Below are 16,281 nucleotides of genomic sequence, written 5' to 3'. Positions count from 1 at the left end.
TCAGTGTCGCTGAGCGCCGTGTACAACCAGTATGGATCAACCAATTAACCAATTGATCCATATATAAGGCGCTCCGGATTATAAGGCGCACTATCGTTTTTTGAGAAAATTAAAGGCTTTTAAGTGCGCCTTATAGTGCGGAAAATACGGTAGTCCCGTGCCAATAGGGCTTAAGTCATGTTGTATGGTGTCACCCTTTCATCGATAAGCAAGGAGTAACTCACATGTTTTGCTTCTTCTCCGTCAGGCTTAATTATATTCCATACATATATATTCCATATTCCAAGTACATTGCATCATCTGATGCCTTTGACAGGACTTGAAATAGGCAGATCAATATCGGTTTTCCTTTGTAATCTTCTCTACCTTGAGATTTGATCAACCTCTTGTCTACGTAATAGGACAGGATAGTTGTAGCCTTCAGTGGCAACAGGCGCATAATGCATCATAATAGAAAGGCATGCATAAATGAGAGCGGAGACCTTGAAAGTGTGGTCAGTCTGTGTTCGCTCCTCATCGTCCCCCTCCAGTCGAAAGAGACTACCAGAGGCACACATGGACATCCAGTAATCATCATGTTGTCGTGACTGATGGTAATGTAAAAAGCTGGCCGCGTCATTATCATTATCAACATATGAGTCGGGAGTCCGGCTGGTATCCCTGTGCACCATTCTCCATCTGCAGCTCCTCTAGGTTGCTGATAGGTTGCTGTCATTATCACAGGAGTAAATTACAATATTTCAGATAGTAAAGCTTTGAGTCGACCTTCAATGAGTGTGGACACAGAATATTTACTCACTGAGGGGATTGAGAGTTTGCTCACTGCCTTTGCAGTTCATTGCCTGATAGATGATGGCAAATAACTATAAATTACAGGAAAGTGTCTTTTCCTGCATAAAGTAAATGGTGTCTTGATGTTCTATGGTTATGCATTTATTCTCTTTCAAAAAATCCTGGCATACCCATGATGTTTGTCAAAATATGCAGCGTAGATGGCAAACATGATGGTTATAGAAACGGTTTGGTATAGCGGCATAGTAATGGACAGTTTCAAGAACTTTCCAGATAAACATGCTGACAGTGCCCATACGTCTTTTCTGGTCCAGGGACCTGCAGTCATTTGTTATCCGTGATGTATGGTACTCCTCTGATGCACTGTTCATTCTAAATGTGTTTGTGTGTCTGTATGTGTACGTGTGTGTGTGTTAAACTGATGCTTTTAGATTTTAGCAACCAGGACCTGTTCCATCTGAGTCACTCATGGAAAACACACATACCCACACCAAATATATCTGAAAAACCCCATTAAAGTCTGAGAGACCCAATATCAATCAACCATGATGGATCAGATTCCAGCTTTTCTATATGGTGTGTGTAGTCAGACGTGTATATCCCTCAATGTGCACATATAGGCATCTTCACATACCATAGGTGCTTTTAAATAAATTAAGTCTTAGTGGCAGAAACAGGAACATTGGCTCATGCTTGCCTCCATGCCGCAGTAAATGTGATTGCATTTCACACAAACAGCTCTGCTAGGTCTGTAAATGTGTGCCAGCAATGGCCTTTAATTTCAAGACACAGGCTCTACATCCAGCATTAGCTAACGCTTATATATGCTTACAGTGACACCTCTACATGTTCCCATTTGGTTATTTCCCAGCTCAGCCCAAACCTCATGCTGATGTGAGTAGGGCCTGATCAGTACGGGATATTTGGAGAAATAGCTTTAAATTACAGGAGAATTCTGATACCGATATACCAGTATATCGCCAGTACCTTTATTAGATCAAGCTTTGATCTTTAGTGATAGATATAAATATGTGTATAAAAATAGTTTTTTAATTTTATTTCTTACTCTTATCTTAGGGTTTATTTTAATATTAGGTTTGTATTTATATCGAATGTGTTTTGCCCTCTAAATTAATTTAGTTTTTGCACCAGACAAATTTAATCTGCTCAATTTATCCGACCCAAACACCAGGAGTACGCTTCGCGTTTTGAAAAGTTCCACTCGATATTCCGTTATTTATAGGGGTCCAGCATCAGCATCAGCAGCAAGCAGCTGTACATTTACATTTTAAGCCATGAGAAGCTTCAGATTTGAACGGAGCCGTGAGGACAGAGAGCGAGAGCGATCGGGGGGGAGAGAGTGCAGGCGCTCTCTAACGCACTCTGCAATTTAATGAATAAATGAAAAATTAAATAAAAACCAGTCGGAAATGTACCTGGGCAGACATAAATGTACCTGGGCGGCCCGCCCAGTCTATGTATGGGATACACTGCCTTCTGAAGTAGTGGAGATGGAAGATAGGCCTAAGGAAAAATGGCACTGAGAAACAGCTGTAGGCAAACTTTTATAATTTAGGTCACTCGGTTCAAATTGCCACCCAGTGATCAACCAAACGAAAAAAAATACTAACAATGGCTCTAACAGAGCAAAACAGAGTTGATAATTTGATTTTCCAAATGAGATCTAGGACATTTTCTTTGTGGTTATCTGCGATGACAAAATAGTTTTAGTGGCCAAACCAGACATTGGACACGCTGCATTGACAAAGAGCTGGGGGCTAAGTCACCTCCAAGATCCTAAAGACCAAACCAAGCAATGAAAGGGGAAAGGTTCATTTTCAGCCTCATAAGAGTTAGCAGCAGTTGTTGGAAAGAGAGAGGTTTGAACCAGTCTGTAAATGACAACGCAAATCTTAGAACTACAAAACTTTGAATATGTGGGGTTTAAAGTCCTTTGCTTCAATTTGTCAACATCTCCATGAAAAGCACTTTCATCAAATGTTCCTGATTTAATAATATCCTTCAGCCTGTGGTTATCCTCCCTGTGGTCATTACATTCCCTGTGTAATCTTGTAATTTGCTCCTTTCATAGTTTGTTGTCACGCTGTAGTTCATCATCAGCAGGTGGCAAAGGCTCTGATGCTAGTTCTAGGAAGACACATACTGCATCCTATTTCCTATTTCTCCACTCTCTTGCTTTGCAACCTACTGTGCTGCTCATAACTTTCCATGTGTTTCTCTCGTTTTCTCTTCTTGGTTGCTGGTGTTTGTGAGAAGATGGATGGGACCCAGTCAGGGGACAGCTGGTCATCAGATTTGGCACCTGTAATAATACACCAGGTCCAGCATCATAACAACATGTTGGAATTAACTTTTTTCTTTTTCAAATTAAGCGTTTATGACATAATTCCTTCAGGCTGGTAAACCCCCCACCCCCAAATTATTACCTTAATTACCTTAATACCATTTATCATCAGGATAATGCTAATATTTAGCTACCGTTATCTAGTTCGCTCCCGGGGACAGTGGAGTGTCTAATAGCGTATCCACAATCTCCTCTTCTCAGGGGTTTCTCTCTTGGATGGTATCTGGTAGAAACACATCCGGCTTTCCTCCTCCGAGCAACAACTGTTTTGCATTTTTGTTTTCTTTAAAGGTCCAATATGTTAGCTATCTACTTGATTAAATCATAAAATGACCTATCAGACATTAAGGAAACATGTCATGTTGAAGTGCTGGCTTCTCTGACAACAATGCAGCAGCAAGTCTCTCCTTCTGAGTTTCGAATCTGGTTGCAGAATGATTTGTTTTTGTTTTGACCAGAGAAGGTCGGGGGTTTTCCGACACCCCCACACAGCCGTTGTACAGGTGTTGAAGCGATAGCAGCAAGCAAGCGATTCTAACCGACCTTAAAAGTCTTGGTATGCTTTTGAAAAATGGAGAGAGGTTAGAACGCAGAGATGTTTAAAGACTAATGCAGAGCTGGTTAAATGCTGAAGCCTCAGTGTCCTCAGTGTCATGGCAACCTGCGTGTAAATTGACTCTGGGTTTTAAATTTGGACTGCAGTACCCATTTAAAACACTAGGCGACATTACAGTTGCATATTGCACCTTTAAAAAAAAAGGGTCAAAACACGAATGTGACGGCAGATAACAATACGATGTGTTTCCTGCCCGCCAGGTGGGCGGTTCCATAACTGTTTGACGACAAGTGAAAGCTATAAATAATGGCTGCACGCCCGTGATTGATTGCAGAGACACCTCCTCTACATGACTTGTTTTGTTTACAAGATACAGCTTGTGCAATTGTTTTGTTTGATCAATTCTTGTGCTACTGTATAGGCAACCATCAGTCACAGGTATGTTGATTTTCTAGACTTCAGCTGTGGTCAGTCCTTTAGGGCTTTACAGTTTAATAATCTGAAGAGGGCCAAGACCTGTGACAGCAAGTCTAAATCACTGAGACTCCAAAAAAAAAAAATAGATTTGACTTGTGAGAAAACTTCATATCATTGACTTATGATTCAATATTATAGTCCAGTGATATTATAAGATCGACCAGTATAATCGGCTGACTCATGAATCGGTCATAATCTAGGTGTGAGTGAAGTGGTGCAGCTAAGGATGTGTTTATTGATATCAGACAGCACAGCCAAACTGGCATAATAGCAATCAAAGATTTGTTACTGGTCTGTCAAACTGTCTCTTAGAGGCACACATTTAGTTGACTCAAATGGCAAAGGTGCACAAGTAAACCTCTCCAAAAAGACACGAAAAACGATCTCGCTATCAATTTGCAGTGATTTTGAGTTGGTAGCTTGTACAAATAACGTCTTCAAAGCCTCTGCAGGATCCTTCCCTCTCAGTTGATCAAATCCCTGGAGCGATCATAGAGCAGCTGCCCCCTGCTGTCCCTCCATCGTGACCCCCTGCTGCTCCTTCTCAGCACAACCTCCTATTTGTGTCTCAGCTGATCCCAAATGCAGGAAAGGGCTTAATAGAAATGGTTCAATCAAGAAAAAGGGCCTTAGAGGACAGAAGACAGCCTCAGACTTAGATACCCACAAAGTTGCAAAACTTACATATTCATAAAGTTATAAGTGTACTACACTTCTTGTCGTCATGATCGAAATCACCTACACTGGTACAAACAGAGAAGGTCATTATTGGCATAAATCATCATATTCTTTGTCCGACATTGTTTTATTTAAGCAGTGAATGTATATCTATCATAATATGATTAATATATGTACATACTTTATGATTTTTTACATATCGTAGAGCAGCTGCATTCTATGTAACATACATAGCCTGCTGAGTAACATCATGATCTATTAGAGTTAAAAGTATGGTAAATAGCTGATTTGAGGGGACTAGAAATAATGTCTGCTTTCAATTTAAGTCGATGATTGACACCAAATTCTGTGTAACTTGACCATTACTGACCTTGGTGTAATACATTGAAAAGCTGAATTGGATACTCCTCCCTTTGCCTTACAATAAAATATTAAAATGTAATTTAATTCATTTAATGTAGCTACAAAATGTCAATGCTATTACCATTCCTCTTTCTCTTTTTGCACATTTGCCCACATTTGTAGCCAGTAAACAAACCTCCTGTGTGTTAAGTTATTATAATAAAAATCTTCACATAAAAAAATAATGTGCAGTCATATAACGCTATATACGTTTGCATTTTCATTAAACCTTGCAGAACACAGCCAATCATCAGATAAATAAACTTTACATTATTCAATTATTTTATGATTACATTTTACAAACTTTTCATTCCACAGAAGCTTTCCTTAACACATCATCTAGAAAAATTCAAAAATGAAGTAGAAGAAGGAGAGAGTATGTTCTTTATTAATTTGCAAGGGAAAATACAATCTTTCTCTCCTTGTTGAGACATGCTGCACACGCATAGGCCCAAATACTCACACAGGCACAAACACAGGCCCCTATGGACAAGTGAGAGATGACAGAAGCCCTTTTCATTTGCATTTGCGCCGTAACGTTCTGTTACAACCTCTGAAAATCCCTATACACACTGAGCTACTGCCACCGACGATTGGATTGGCATTAAGAACAACAGCAATTAATCATTATACAGTTTCTCCTCATCCCCTCCCCTCTGGTGTTCCACAGGAATCAGTCCTAGGTCTCTGTGGTTTGAAATGTCTCGTTCCCATTAGGAAACAGAAGTCAATTTTACAAAATGCATTTTCTACATTTTATGGTTATGCTATCTTTTTTTTTCTCTCAGGCTCAAATATAAATGACGACTTTAACAAATGTTCTTGTTTATTCTTTACAAGAGTTGGATATCAAAGAGCTTCTTGCAAATATTCAAAATCCTGTTCATTTTACATTTATATTTCAGATATTAGAGGAGATCCATAATCTTGACCTTTTTGACTGGATGCACTGATGGCAATTCCTTAAGCTGATGACTGCACTATGTTACATGCCCATCTCTCATTCCCATGTAAAGTTAAACCGGCTACACTCTCTTAAGCTGCATTCTCCCAGACTCCTGAAGGAATTATGAATTACTCAACAAATAGTTAAACTTGGTGAATATTTCATTAGGCTGTTATTCACAGTCTGTCTTTCTTGTTGCCTTGGTGAACAGTATTTGCAGAGTTTTTCTCTTGTTTCCATAATATAACACAGCTGAGCTTAAAATCGGCAGGTTGATTGGTGTAGATCTAGATTTTTAAATTTGTTTTGAGCTCATCTTGAAGATTTCCCATAAAATCCCACCTGAGTGCTGCAACCATCTGTGTTCAATGACCAAAGAAAAATAAATGTTGCCCCTATTTCTGATTTTACAAGTGCTGCTTCCAGCTTGTTATCTAAATTCATGAGCCATAACCACATAACATCTCTTCTTGTATTCCCTCATTGGCACTTTTAGCCATTTGGGACGGTTTCAAAACTTTACTGAATTGCTTGTTTAAATGTGCTTTCGTGAATATTCTTTGCTGTGAGGGATATGTGTCTGGGGAACTTTTAATTATTCATCAATAGTCGATGAGAACAGTCTTCAGCTTTAGGATCTTTGGGTGGTCAGGAGACAGTAAAATTAACTTCTTTTGAACACCTTTACAGTTTCACCTTTGCTAACCCAAAGTATTATTGAGACAGTAAGACAGAACAATGGAACTATCTAATTAAAGATGCTCCTGTGTGAGGCAGACCGCCAAAGGGACACATTTTTTGACTCTCATCTTAGACATTTCATCTGTATTCAGAAGAGAGAACACCTTCCAAAAATGTGCCACACACAGTGCTTCCACGTTTCACCAAAATTGATTCCCATTCCTTTCTTACAAAGGCCTCTTTTCCAGACAGATCTCATGTCAAAGTAGTTTTTATGTGTCTGAGTTAGGGTGGATAATTTGGATAAGGACTCCTGTGGAGCTTTGTGAGCTATGTGTGAAATGATTTGCTGTGTGGGTCAGTAAGAGAACCAAACCTGTCAGTCACCACCTACCCTCTGTTTCTCCTACTGGATGTTTGTCCTTGTTTCCCATGCTGAGCTCAACCCGTCTTTTTGGGTGTGTGCTGTCGCTGTGTGTGTGAGCGTGAACATGCATTTGTTTCTAAGTGCATGAACACTCTGCTGTCTCTGTCAGGTGTACGTGCACTGCTGCTAGTTGAAATGAGTGCAATTCAGGTGCAGTGATGAACCTGGAGGCCTTTCCTGACAGACTGACAGACAGAAATGATGCGATGAAAATTGCCCATGACCACCTTTTGTTTCTCGCCCACCTCCATCACCAGATGACAGACCATGATAGACAATCAGCTGTCAGCGGCTGCTGGATACCGCTGACTTTTAAAGGTCCACTATGGTACAAACACACAGAACACTCTGTACCTTGATACAGAGGACAAAGAGATTACTGTGGGGCAATAACGGTATAACTCTGGTCCAAATACACACAGAAGTACAGTACTCAAATAATGATTAAACATGTGCTTTTTATAATGAGAAATACAAATATTTTCTGTTATCTGAAAGTGCTGCTCTTCAAATGTCTATTTTCTATTGTATTTTCACATTAACAGTATAGAAGAATTATCAGTATTTTTATTACATACTAGAGGATTGACCTGCCTCCTTGGGACATGACAAGCTTTCTATTCATCATTTGCTCATAAAGAAAACAACGGGGTCTAAAAGCTTCCAGCCTGACATCACTGTCATTACCTCACACTACCTCTTTGGTAAATAATTACATGTGACCCTCAAACACAAAATACATTTAGCTAAAGTCACAATTAATCTCACCCCTCTACTTTCTGACATGTCTCCTTGCCAGGACTTTAAATCTTAAACTAAGACATAATTTCAAGCCCATATGGTTGAGCACTGGTGTCATTACTAATGTGTTATATGGCTGGGCCAGCTCTAAATCACAGACCATAGGCGACTGTCAGATCTCACACTACCAGAACAAGGTGTGGTTTTTACACCTCTGTTCTACTCTCAGATTTACAGTCCTGTCTCTTGTGTGTGATTCAGAATGATTAAGGCTGTTTATTAGACCCAGTCCTCTGACTGTTGTCCAATGATCAATCAGATAATTTATAAGTCCAGCATACTCTGACAGGCTCTTCAGAATTTCCCATCATAAGAACTTAATATTGAAAACTAACCAGGGGTTGACATCAATTTTAATTTGCCCCTGGACAGAGGGCCCATCCATTGTGACGACCGGTCCAGGAATATTACTTTTAATTTTGAAGATTTACTCTTGAGAAGAAAATGAACAAATATGGAGACATCAGAAGAGCGGAACAAGTCTTTTCAATACCCAAGCTAAACTACCCACTACTTATCCCCATAAGTCGTCATTTATGGGCAGATTTGGTAAAAGACTACATTTTCTGCTGCATCGTGTTAGAGCCAACATCAGCGACTCTGAAATCGCTGACAAAACAGCAGCATCACAAGAAAACAATGTGAAATTGTAAACAATATGTTACTCTTTTTATTTTTAGGTATGTGTTTTAACCCGGCCCAGCAGGCCGTTGAAACATGCAACCAACTGGCTCAGAGTCTTTCAATTGTGCGTCTTAAAACACATGTTTGTATCACAGGGGAGTGGGGCACCGCACCCTGGTTCTGCTACTCCGCCCTCTTTTTGCAATCTCTCTTCAGACTTTTCTATGTGTCTTTCTTTTTCCTCATGTATTCTCTTTGACGTTCTGTGATGGCACCTGGAATAGTTGTGAAGGAAAACACATCAACGAAGCCTTTATCAGTGTATAACGCCATGCTTTTACTGCTGCATGAAAGGGTGCAACGTCCCTTGATTCATCACATTTTGCTTCTTTAAATGCTCTTTATGGATTAGTGTTGAATAGAAAAATAACAGCGGGAAGACTATTTTATATCCAATAAAAAAAGTGTTTGCATTCATTCTGAATATGCTTCCTTTTAGACAGAAATAATTGGCGAAACAGAAGACATGCTGAGCATACGTTCAAGCGACAGGAACGTTTTTTAAAATTATTTTTTGTTGTTTTTTTGTTGGGTTGGTTCTCCTCTTAGATCTCTTCATTAGTTTGAAACAGTATTCTTTGGTTTTTATGGGATGGTACATTTTTTACTGATCATGGGGACTCACATATCTTGCCACCCAGCTCTCTCACAGTTGATGTGATATGCAGATGAGCCCCGGTCTGCTGGTGAGGTGACCTCATGGGGTGCCTTCAGTGATGTTTTCTTTGAATTGTACAACAAAGGCCAATCGTTGTTATTCATCAAAAATCATAAAGAAAATCAGTTGAACTGGCTTTAATGAGGCTGTAAAGTAATGTCTTTTACTTCAAACTTAGCCGTCCCTTTGTGTCCATCATTATCACTTGGATCCCTGATCACTGGTTTGATAATGTCTCAGCCTACTCGCTGAGCCTTTTCTGTTCAACACCTCCCGGTACTCTTACTGTTTCGTGCCTCAGGCAGATATGCAAATTGGCACATTCTTATTGCACAGCATTAAATGTAATTGTGTGATTTAAAGTGCTGAATTTCTGTTAGTCTGTTCAATTTAAATTCTCTTAATGGTGCAAGAGGCAGATTGGAAACTCTTAATGCACATGTAAGAGTTTTTACATGAAAAGACGGATATGAAAGAGGTCTTGCTATTTGAAGCTTAATGCAGCCACAGTCACATGTTCTGTTTGAGAAAATTATAGAACACTTACTAAAAGCATTGAGGAAAGCAGCAGCATCAGCGCCCCCTCCTCATCTGTGCCCCTCTCCCCCCTAAATATGTGTTTGTCTGTGACTTCACAAGCAAGACGCAGCTCTTATATCTCACACTTGTAAACTAAAGCGTTCAAGAAATAAAGCAGCATTTGTGGTTGATGAACTTTGAAGTCAATAGTCCTCAAAAATAGCTGTATTTTTAATTTCTCAGATCTGTTCTGTTTTGCTTTGAATCCTTTGATCAATTGGTGGAGTGGCGTCAGTCGACTCTGAAATAAATCAGAAGTGGATGGAGGCACAGAGCAAAGTGAGAGCTCTTGAGTCACAGAGAGACTTTTCATAAAAAGCTTCCAGTGCAAACTCTAGGGCGCAGAACAAAGAGCAGACCCTGTCGTTTGAAGCTTGGCACGGTCCTTCTTTCTGCTTTTTTGGAAAATTGCACACACCCACATTCACAATTCATCTCTCTGATGCTCACATTGCCCCTTCCTCTCTTTTTTTTATTTTTTATAAAAGAAGCTTCACTTAGAATAGGAACATCTTGATGTTTTACAGTTTGCCACCACAGACATTTTGTGTCTGCTACAAAAAAACAACAAGGAAACATCATCAGATGAGAAAATATTCTAGTCCTTTGTATGTCATGGTGTCCCAGTAAAAAAAATAAAATAAAGCAAAGCAGCCTTTACCTAGCACACACTCCTATTTTGGGATGAAATACAAAGAAAAATATTTTCAGGGGCTAAAATGTTATGTAACTTTTTCTTTTTTTAAATGGGCCCTCTTTTCACACTTTTAAGTAACATAAGTAAATTAGACCACAAAATGTGTGATAAAATTGAACTTTAAAAAAAAAAAAAAAAACTGTCCTGTAAATACGATGTAAGACTGTCCCTGTGAGTGAACAAAAATCCATTGAATCACTAAAAGTACATTTAAGTGAAGTGGCATGTTTCCAACTTTCTTTCTTGTGGGAAAAATATGAATACAGATTTTCCAGAGACTTTGGCCGCAGTTTGTTTTCCTCCTGTCTGATGATTCCCTCTTACAGAATTACAGTTCAGTAGAGATTAGTGTAAAATGAAAGCTGCAGAAAACAACCATCTTGTGACTTCAGTTACTTCAACATCTTGATAATTAGAGGGAATGTAATATCAGCCTTTGCTGTGCAGTGCAGAACATTTTGAGAGACAGTTGTTAGGATTACTTTCAAAATGAAGTCTCTATACGCCTCCTAGCTTTGAGATGGTTCAGCAAATAAGACAGGAAATATGAGTGGTACAGGCTATATCCTGAGGCTTAAATTCAATCTTTATCTATTTCTTTTCTAATCACACTTTTTAAACTGGTTTCATCACTTGAAATGTGTGACTGAACAATTATTTTGATTAGCATGTTGCACTGATATTGTCAGTGTAATAATCATTATCTAAATAATTAAAACATGAAATATACACTCAAATCTAAATTTATGTTTATTACACATTTTTTAAGAAGTCCAAATCAACAAGTTATTCGTTTTCAGAGTAATAATATATGAAAACATCCCTTTTCTACCCTCGTCAATTAACATGTTTGATGGCGAGCTCTTTTAACTTGAGTAAACATAAATAGTTAAAGTTCTGGGTTGCATTGAGTATTGATGTTTGTATGATATTAATATGGATAGAGAGCTTTTTTGCCTTCATTGGATAGGACAGTGGATAGAGTATGAACCCTCGTGTGTAAGGGAGAGAGAGTGGGAAACGACATGCGGAAAAGGAGCCACAGGCCAGAGACTCAAACCCGAGCCGCCCGCTTAGAGGACCACTGTACTCCATACATGGGACGCGACCCAACCGCCAGGCCATCTGAGCGCCGTGATGGAGATATTTAGTGAGATAAATCCTCTGCTGCCAACAGATGTTAATTCATTATGCATGCAATATAAATTATGTTAACTAAAACAGGCCACCAAAGATTATAGACAATTATAACTTACATGGTGTTCTCTCCCATAATTACTGTCTTTAGTTTATCATATCTCTTGAATATGATGAATGTACAATGTGATACATAAAGTTTGAGTTCAGCAACTCCTTTTTTGAGCATGCTGAGACAGCACTTTTTTTTACGTCAATACCGTCTGCATATTTAATGACCAAAAGTTTTGACCTCATAGTTGAAGTATTTGGTACAATGTTTAATTGAGTCCCCGGAGAGAGAGAACACAGGTTAGTTTTTTATCCTGCGTGTGAAAGGAAATTCTCTCTCTGTGTATATTGGCTATAACTTTCTGGAGCTTTTACAGCAAAAGAAAGTTATTGATGTAAACAGACTGGAGTCCAAAGTTCAAAGACAGGCATTTAGTGTATGGCTGTTGATCTAAAGTCCGCAGAGGTGCTGCTTGTTGACAGGCATGGCAGGCAACTGCGTGGGGCCTCTGAGCAGTAAGGGGGTCCGGGGTCCTGAGTCCCCCAGTAGACCAAGATTCCAAATAGCAAACGTACTTGAAACTGCTTTTGGTATGCACCAACCACAGTTGGACCCTTCTTCTTCTGGCACTTTGTCATTCTTTCTCAAACTCCATTGCAAAAAGTTGAGAACAAACTGTCAACTTGACGGTTGAGCGATGACTGACTCTGCCACTGAGCCACAGCCGCCACATTCTTCTTCAAAGTACAGAATCATTGCTACGCTTGGTCTGTACTGCTGCACACCCAACTCCAGTTCCTTTTTCCTGCCAGTAAAATAACGCTCCATGAAGTGCCCTCTGGCCCAGGTTTCCTGTTTTGGGCAAAGTCACGCAGCTCTGTCTTTGACATGCCCACTCCTCCAACTTGAGGCGGAGGTTGTTTCGTGGAGTAACTTCAGAACAGAATTAAAAGCTTTGTTTTGCTGCTCTTTCTTGTCGAATGTTTCACATTTGTCACAGCTTTAGCTACCCACCTTATTTAGACTGGTCATATAAATCTATCTATGATAGGAACCCACTGAAGCACACTTTAGCCTCACTGCAGCAAGTTCAGATGTTACACCAAAGGAGGTCAGCAAAGTATATTAAGTAACGCTTAAATTAAAGAAGAAGTAGTAGAATTAGTTCCACTGTTAGTGTTATTTAGTACGACCAACAGCCAATAATATTTATTAAGATCCATCCTACCCTCTCCTTCCTCCATCCCATCCCTCCTCGCTCCTCTCTGGTGAAAAAAAAGAAGTATTTTCCGACGTCTCTTCCTCACTCCTCCCTACTCCTCCTCTTTCTTCCCTCCTTTTCCATTTGCCATCAAGTGTGAAATGAGAGCGCAGTGCGTTGACTTTGAGAGCAGAGAGGATGAGAGCGAGTGGTCTGTCACAGGAGAATGATCTTAACAGGCCTGTCCACCCTCAAATCCCTAACCTCGCTCCACACACACACACACACACACACATTCAAACACACATAACTTGGTTCATCAGTCAGAGAAGACTCCGCTGTGACAGAGGCCATGGGTTGGTTGGTTATTGATCACAATCAAGTCAACCTATCATCCAAGCTGGTGAGGGAGTCACCGGCACAGTAGGCCTCGCATCTCACTGAGAATCCCTGTTAAGGACTACAGTGAACAAAGCACACACACACTCTTAAATAAACTCAGCGTTGAATTATCCATGCATGCAAACACTACACACACACATCAACAATTCAATCAAAACTTCTCTCTATTCTCAAATTGGTTTACCCTCCTGACTAAAACTCCTATAGACTCACACTAAATGATAACTATGATAAGTAATTGGATTTTTAAAAAGCAACACTTTCCTTCAGGCTGTGTCTGCAAAGCAATTTATGAATCTAAAGCAGTAATAAATATTGATATAAAGTGCTGACATAATATGTAAAGTCAAAGGATGTGAATAACTGGGGTTGGCAGCAAACTCAAAAGAGAAGGAAATGTAAACAAGCTCAGTTTTCAACTCCCCATCTGTTGTGTCTGCGAAGCTAATCAATACTCCTAATTCATCAATTACACGAGAAGTTTACCCAATTTTGCAGTTTTCATTGGCTAATACCAACATATGGATGTCTGATTTTTTACCTCACACACAAACATACACACAAGTGACATACCAAGGACAGCTGCATTTCTCAGACCTGACAGATACATGGTGCTTATGTCTAAAGCCTAAATTACTTTTCGAGGAAAAAAGAAGAATAGAAGGGAAATAGGAAGAAGAGATACTAGAAAAAGAAAGCCCCTCAATCAAAAAGAAAGAGCAATTGATAAAACACCTGTTTCTATCAATGAGGAATCAACCTGTAAAGGGTTTCACCATGTGCCAGGCTACAATACTTAAACCCGGTTCTTAGGTTGAGGATCTTTGTAAAGTCATCCGTAAGAAGCAACACTTATGTATAGAGGTGGACGATATGGGAATTTTTTTTTTTTTTTTTTGGGCAAAATCCCGATCACGATTTTATCACGATTTCTTTCATACTGATCTTTAGACAACTTTGTAAGTTACTGACCAGTTCAACCAAACTTATTTCCCTGTATAATGTTTTTAAATGCACAAAAACTGTGCAGACAAGTTTAATCTATTTGAAAAACATCTTTGTAGGAGGTCTGGAGGTCTCTCACCCAGAACATCTTTAGCAACAGAAATGTCTTTCCCTCAATTTGATCAATATTTATGAACAGTTTGAAGGTTTTCCTCACCACTTTGAAATGATGATTTAGTTATGTGTCCTCTTTTTATGTTCATCAGGAGCATTTTCACGCAGTGATGCATTCATTTAAAAACATGTAGACTTCAAGTGTTTCTATTCTATTTAGCCCTGCAGAGTTCCTACAGCTGTAGCTTCATACAGGCTCTGCAGCCGTTGTTTTTTATGACATCATTGGACTAACTTTAGTTAGTTATATATAATCAAACATAATACAGAATGTGTTCATTCTGTGACACATGATCAACGTGAGTTTTACTGACAGAAAAGTTTAATTCATAGAGGGGGCGGGACATTGTTGATTGACAGACAGACAATCACCATGGTTACTTGCTCTCACCTGCCTGCTGCTTTGTAACATCGTTCAGTGTAATCCCTATAGGTTCCGTTATCACAACAGGTGAGCTTCGGGTGGAGAGGCTTGATAGAAACCGAGAGAGAGCAGAAAACACCGACAGCAACATTTTAAACACCGGGGTTATATCTCTCATCACTGTCTGAGCTCCGCTCTGTCTGTCTCAGACTGTTAACGTCTCTCCGGCTTGTTAAACGGTTTCTTGTGTCGCTATCTGAGATGTAAACTTAACTATGCAAACTATGCAGATAAGATTGTCAGCATTTTAAAATCCTTCACGATCTAATATCGTTATATCACCCACTACTACTTATGTAGAACCCAAAATGGACATCCAAACAGCAACAAAAGCACCAAACAGGAACCTCTGGTGTTAAAAAACGAAGTTAATACAGTTGTGAATTTTTTTTAATATTGGTGCACGGTGCAGGGGTTTAATTTTTGTATAACATCAGTTTTGATTATATTAAGTTATATTAATGCATAATTAGGGGCATAGCTGAGTTGACTGACAGGTTGCATGTTGTAGCCACTTGCCAGGAGGCTAGGCTGTACCTCTTTGCCTGTTGTTAGGTTGATCAAATGTTAGTTTGAAACAGGGTGCAGGTTTAGTTCAGTTAGCAGAGCAGGCACCCCACATACAGACGCTTCAGTTCTCATTGCACTTGTTGCAGGTTCAACGTGTCAATTTCATATACAGTCTATGATGCACATAAAAGAGAGTCATTTAAACTGAAATGGCTCATTATTTCTTTTTTTCTTTTCAAGACATATTTTTGGGCTTTTCATGCCTCCATTGTAGAGACAGGGCAGTGGACAGAGCTGGAAATCAGGGAGACGCACAATGCAACCAGCACCCCTGAAATGGCTTATTATTTCTAAAGAGAAAATCCAGGCAAAAGATTGTGATCTCCCCTGTTCAATGTTGTACTCCTCTTTCTTGTATGCAGTTTAAAGTGGAAGGTTTAAATTATTATAGGTCATTGACATAAGGGAATAAATAATGATGATAAAGAGTTGAAACTTTGCAGTTTGCAATGGTAAAAGGTTTCTACTGACACCCTTGTACCCCACAGATTAGGTTTGCTTAGTTTTAATGAAATGGTGGATTTTCAAATATCCCCTTTCATGAAAACTATGAGAGCTTCTCAATAGATTGAACTAAAACCTGGACAGCAAGTCCATTGTTTGGTATTGTAAATGTGTTAACGTATGTTGTTT

This window comes from Labrus bergylta, chromosome 2 (assembly GCF_963930695.1).
Source record: "Labrus bergylta chromosome 2, fLabBer1.1, whole genome shotgun sequence".
NCBI lineage: Eukaryota > Metazoa > Chordata > Actinopteri > Labriformes > Labridae > Labrus > Labrus bergylta.
The sequence above is the reverse complement of the archived record's forward strand: the minus strand, read 5'-3'. Positions refer to the sequence as shown.